This window comes from Oryctolagus cuniculus, chromosome 16, assembly GCF_051225735.1.
Source record: "Oryctolagus cuniculus isolate XC-2025 breed Fujian yellow rabbit chromosome 16, ASM5122573v1, whole genome shotgun sequence".
Taxonomy (NCBI): domain Eukaryota; kingdom Metazoa; phylum Chordata; class Mammalia; order Lagomorpha; family Leporidae; genus Oryctolagus; species Oryctolagus cuniculus.
This window is the reverse complement of record NC_142882.1, coordinates 8,646,775-8,652,790: the sequence shown is the minus strand read 5'-3', so window position 1 is coordinate 8,652,790 and position 6,016 is coordinate 8,646,775. Positions and strand designations below refer to the sequence as shown.

The 6,016-nt window shown below is 56.1% G+C and overlaps 1 long non-coding RNA gene across 1 annotated transcript; it reads left to right on the top strand.

The window, feature by feature from the left end:
* The first annotated feature begins 1,855 nt into the window (after positions 1–1,855).
* On the top strand, positions 1,856–4,809 carry LOC103345315 (uncharacterized). Its single transcript, XR_016222939.1, has 3 exons — positions 1,856–2,055; positions 2,149–2,273; positions 3,594–4,809. It is a non-coding gene; the product is annotated as an uncharacterized LOC103345315 (long non-coding RNA).
* Positions 4,810–6,016: the final 1,207 nt, after the last annotated feature.

Below are 6,016 nucleotides of genomic sequence, written 5' to 3'. Positions count from 1 at the left end.
AACAGGGCACACGCATGCGCGAATGCTCGTGTCCGAACACGTTCATGGAAGTGCGTGTGTGCGCAGCCGTCTAGCGATGGCACGTACATGAGTGCTGTGAATCTGTCGGTGTGTCAGCAGCAAGGCACGTGAGTATGTGATACGCACAGCCAGGCAGGGACATGTGTGCAATCGTGCAGGTGGGACTGGGTACACTTGTCAAGGTGGAAGCCCCGGCGTGTGGCCATTTGTGTGTTCTGTGTCACAGCATTGTTAAGAATGCACAGACATCTGGGTGACAGCGAGGGCTTCCCAGGCCTGTGTGTCTGTGAAGCTCACGTCTACACCGGTGTAATTTTGTGGACAAATGCAGAGTCTGTAGGAGCAATTACTCAGACTCACCAGATGCCAAGGTGTGTGTGTTTGTCCACGGAAGGTGGGAGATATGTGTGCAAGTGCATGGAGATGCATGTGTGTGTCACATGTGAGAGGCTGTGTAAGTGCGTGTTTGTGTAGTTACATCTTTTTTTTTTTTTTTTTTGACAGGCAGAGTGGACAGTGAGAGAGAGAGAGACAAGTCTTCCTTCTGTTGGTTCACCCCCAAATGGCTACTGTGGCTGGCGCGCTGCACCGATCCGAAGCCAGGAGCCAGGTGCTTCTCCTGGTCTCCCATGCGGGTGCAGGTCCCAAGCACTTGGGCCATCCTCCACTGCACTCCCGGGCCACAGCGGAGAGCTGGCCTGGAAGAGGGGCAACCAGGACAGAATCTGGCGCCCCGACCGGGACTAGAACCTGGAGTGCCAGCGCCACAGGCAGAGGATTAGCCTGTTGAGCCGCGGCGCTGGCCAACATCTTTACCATATAAAATTCTGTAAGAGGCTTAAGCTGCCGACTGCAGGGCCAGCCTCCCATATAGGTGCTGGTTTGAGTCCCACCTGCTCCACTTTCCAGTCCAGCTCCCTGCTAATGCGCCTGGGAAGCAGTGGAAGATGGCCCAAGTACAAGAGGCCACCCATGTGTGAGACCCGGATGGAGTTCCAGGCTCCTGGCTTCTGTCTGGCTCACCCTGGCCTCTCTCTTCTCTCTCTCTCTCTCTTCTCTCTCTCTCTCTCTCTCTTTCTCTCTCTCACTCTAACTCAGCTTTTCAAATAACTGAAAACAAATATTAAGACACGCTGCGAGATGGAAAAACACTAGGGCTGTCCCAGATGGTGGCCTCTTGCCGGCCCTGTGTTAAGACGCCAGAGTGCGGGGGACACCCTCTGGGTGTGGGTCTCCTGGACCAGAGCGTGTGAATGGGAGGGGGTGGGTGTGCCGGAGGGAGGGGAGCCAGGCGTGCCCTCCTGCCTGGATGTGCCCGTGCAGGAGAGGGTGTGTGTGTGTGCGTATGTAGCCTCGTGCAGAGGTGGATGACGTTCGAGTCTCGTGCCTGGCACCCTTCTCATCCCCCTTGGAGGGACCCAGACAATGTCCTGGCTTCCCATGAGTGGCCCTGCCAGGGATCCGGGGCTCTCCACGGCCTCAGCAGGGGAGGGTGTGGCGCGCGTCCTGCTGGCTCCCAATGTGGTGTTTGCTCTCTTTGGGAGAGCTCCGTGACCTCTGCAGACCCCAAGGACAAACCCAGGTGTAGGCAGCACCTGCCATCAACAGCAAATGCTCCGGCGGTGCGTGGAGAACGCACAGCCCCGAAGCGGCGCGCAGGTCCCTCACCTGGCCTGGCCTGGGAGGGGGGAGGGGCGAGGGGGCGTCCGCAGGTGCGAGGCGGGGGAGCTGGAGCTGGGACCCGCCCGCTCGCTAGGGCGCCAGAGGCCTCCTGGGGCCCAGCCCCCACACCGGGCCAACTGGAAGGCCTGGCTGAGCTAGACGTCCCGCCCACGCCCAGCCCAGGCCGGCTGGATCGAGGTCCCTCCTGGCCCCCAGGGCGGATCCTGAGGCCCAGCCAGCCTCAGACACACTGACTCCCCTGTGTGCCGCGCCCCCTCACCCGCGCCCCACTCCAGCAGCTCCAGGTGCCTGCCGGGATCCCGCCTCCTCCCTACCTGGAGCTACCTTCCTTCAGTCCTGAGACAGGCCCTGGTATGAAGCAGAGGGTTTGGTGGGTTTGGGGGGGCAGCTGAATCCCCATAAAATCACCTGCCTGGCCGTGCACTTCCTGGATCACCCTAACAGGTCACGATCTGCAATACGCCCCAGCACCCTCTCCAGGGATCCTGACAACACCAAGAGTGTGAGACCCATTTCACAGATGGAAAAACCAAGGATGGAACCCGGGCGCTTCCCTTTTCCTTTCTCAGGTCAGCTCCACTTTTTTTTTTTTTTTTTTTTTTTTTTGACAGGCAGAGTGGACAGTGAGAGAGAGACAGAGAGAAAGGTCTTCCTTTTCTGTTGGTTTACCCTCCAATGGCCACCGCAGCCAGCGTGCTGCGGCCAGCAGCACCGCGCTGATCCAAAGGCAGGAGCCGGGTGCTTCTCCTGGTCTCCCATGGGGTGCAGGGCCCAAGCACTTGGGCCATCCTCCACTGCACTCCCTGGCCACAGCAGAGAGCTGGCCTGGAAGAGGGGCAACCGGGACAGAATCTGGCGCCCCGACTGGGACTAGAACCCGGTGTGCCGGCGCCGCTAGGCGGAGGATTAGCCTAGTGAGCTGCGCCGCCGGCCAGCTCCACTTTCTATAAACATCGAGGCCCCTGGGATGGGACATGGGCGAGGCCTGTGGTTGTGGGGTTCTTAGAGCACAGGAAGGTTGGGGGTCCCCTCTCTGCACCTCCAGTCCACAGTGAGCTAAAGCAGTAGGAGGCAGGCAGGGCGCCCGCCTGCCCAGCGTCCCAGCTGGCCGGCCCTGTATCAGAGTCGGCCTTCCCAGAAGGAGTTTCTTGTCAGGATCTCAGACAGATGTGCCCAAAATAGTTCACCAAGATGTCTTTTTTTCTTAAGATTTATTTATTTTTTATTTGAAAGGCAGAGTTACACAGAGAGAGGAGAGGCGGCGGGGGGGGGGGGGGGTCTTCCATACGCTGGTTCACTCTCCAGATGGCCGCAACAGCCAGAGCTGAGCTGATCCAAGCCAGGAGCCAGGAGTTTCTTCCAGGTCTCCCACGTGGGTGCAGGGGCCCAAGCACTTGGGCCATCTTCTACTGCTTTCCCGGGCCACAGCAGAGAGCTGGAGGGAAGTGGAGCAGCTGAGTCTTGAATGGGCGCCCACATTCACCATGATTTCTAAGGACAACCTCGTGCACACACATGTGCTTGTGACCCTTGCCTTTAGCAGGCATCCATGAAAGAGAGGTGAGAGGAAGCCAGGGGTTGGGGGGGAGCTTGGCTCAGCAGTGAAGACACCACCTGGCTGCCTGGGTGCCTACTTGGAGCCCCGGCTCTGGCTCCTGACTCCAGCTCCCTGCTAATGTGGACCCAAGTCGTTGAGTCCCTGCTACCCACGTGGGAGACCAGGATTGTGTTCCTGGCTTCTGGCTTGACCCACGGCCATTACAGGCATTTGGGGAGTGAACCAACAGATGGAAGATCTCTCTCTCTCCTATTCAAATAAAATGAAAAGAAATTTTAAAAAAATTTTTAAAATGGAAAATGCCACTTAACATCTGTGTTCTTGCTGCCAGTGGACTCCTGAGACAGACATCAGGACATTTGCACTCAGGATGCAAGGACCTGACCAGTCCTCCAAACTCCAGAAGTCACTGAAAATTAATGGAGTCCAAGAAGGGGCCAGCGCTGATGTGTAGCAGGTAAAGCCACTGCCTGCAGTGCCAGTATCCCATATGGGCGTTGGTTTGAGTCCCAGCTGCTCCACTTCCGATCCAGCTCTCTGTTGTGGCCTGGGAAAGCAGTAGAAGATGGCCCAAGTCCTTGGGCCTCTGCACCTGCATGGGAAACCTGGAGGAAGCTCCTGGCTCCTGGCTTCGGATCAGTGTAGTTCCAGCCGTTATGGACAATTGGGGAGCGAACCAGCAAATGGAAGACCTCTCTCTCTCTCTCTCTCTCTCTCTCTCTCTCTCTCTCTCTCTGAGTGTGTGTATGTGTGTGCGTAACTCTGACTTTCAAATAAATAAATAAATCTTAAAAAAAAAAAAAAGAAAAAGTGGTCCCAAGTCGCGAGGACTCTAAGAGGTGATACTACACGTCACACAGGAACCTGGGACAGGCTGGAGCAAACGGAGAAAATGGAAAAAAGCAATCTGAATGAAGCAGGGGATAGCTCACGAGGATGCACACCTGCAGGTTCATTCATTGTAACCGATACAGCCTCCAAGTGTGAGGTGACAGCAGCAGTGGCAGCTGCACCTGTTCCCTGTACGTGTGCTGTGGGGAAGCGAGTGTGCTGGCCTCTGTGCTATCTGCTCAAGTCTTCTGTAAACGTGACAGAGTTCCTTTGGGGTAGTTATTCAGCCTGGCCATTAAGACGCCAGCATCCTACATTAGAGTCCCTGGGTTCAATTCCCAGCTGTGGCTCCTGACCCCACTTTCCTGCCGATGTGCACCCTGGGAGGTAGCAGGTGATGGCTCAAGTGCCTGGGCCCCTGCCACCCAGGTGGGAGACCCAGATGGAGGTCCTGGCTCCTGGCTTTGGCCTTGGCCCAGTCCCAGGCACTGTAGGTATTTGAGGAGTGAAGCAGAGGATGGATGATCTCTGTGTGTGTGTGTGTGTGTGTCTTTCTCCCTCTTAAATGAATTTAATAAAATATGTTTATTTAGTGCAAAAACAAACCTTGAAGTCTATGCATGAGAGGATCTTCAGAAAGGTCGTGGGAAACGTGTTCTATGAAAAAACTATGCCTGGATCTCACAAACAAACAAACAACAGCAACAAAAAACCACTTTTGCACCAAAATAAACTTACCTTTGAATTCAGTTTTCCATGAACTTCTTGAAGTCTCCTGGTACCTACGAGCTTTAGGGTGGCCTTGAGCCATCCAGGGTCTCCAGGGGAATCCTGCAGGCCCCAAAAAACACAGAGAAGCCACCACCAAGGCGGCCCATCCCAGGGTGTGGCCCTGGGGCCCCAGAGAGCTCGAGGATTCGGAATGTGTTTTTCAGATCGAACTGACGGCGTTGGCCAAAGCCTGCGCCATCAGGGGAGGAGAGGCAGGGAGGAGGCCTGGACGATCGCTGCCTTTCGCAACGGGGCAGGTGGGAGCGCCATGTGCTGAGATGGGCGCGTGAGATGAGGCTGGGAGAGACGGTTGAGTTTTACCTGGGGCAGGGGCGGTTTCAAGTCCCCGAGGGCCAGCGAGGAGACCTCACGATCCCCTGCCTGCCCCAGGCTCCCTTCCTGCCTCCACCACTGTCTGGGACCCCCAAAGGGCTGGCGGGGCCTCGTGTCCTTGCTCAGATGCGGAAGCACTGGGGGCTCAGGGACCACCAAGGCGCCCTTCTGTAGGGTGTGGGATTAATAACCTGAGCTGCAGGCAGATGGTGGAACAGCAATCCAGGGCTACCCAGAGAGGAGCCGCCAGGTCATGAAAACACCCTGAGAAACTTGGCAATTTATTTATTTATTTGGAAGGCAGAGTGACACAAAGAGAGAGAGAACCCAATTGTTCATTCACCCGTCAAATGCCCACAACAGCTCCAGACCAAAGCCAGGAGCCAGGAGCTCCATCCGGGTCTCCTATGTGGGTGGCAGGGGCCCAGCTCTTGAGCCATCACGGCTGCCTCCCAGGGTGCACATGAGCAAGGGGCTGGATCGGAAGTGGAAAAATGAGGACTTGAACCTGTGCTCTGATGCGGGAGGTTGGCCATGCAAGTGGCGGCTCAACCCACTGCGCCCCAACGCCAGCCCCTCCCTGATGCTCCGGCTTGCTGTGAACAATGCTGCTGTACAAAATAAAGTGGATTAAAGAAACAGGCATAGTAGGACAAATACTAAATAAATACTCACCAATACATGCTCAGGCACTTACAAGTATACCCAATAACACCCACACAACTGCACTCAAGAATAGAACTATCTGTGTGGGTACACGCACACACACACACACCGGGGTACTTTTTAAAAGTTTACAGAAGGGGCCAGTGCTGTGGC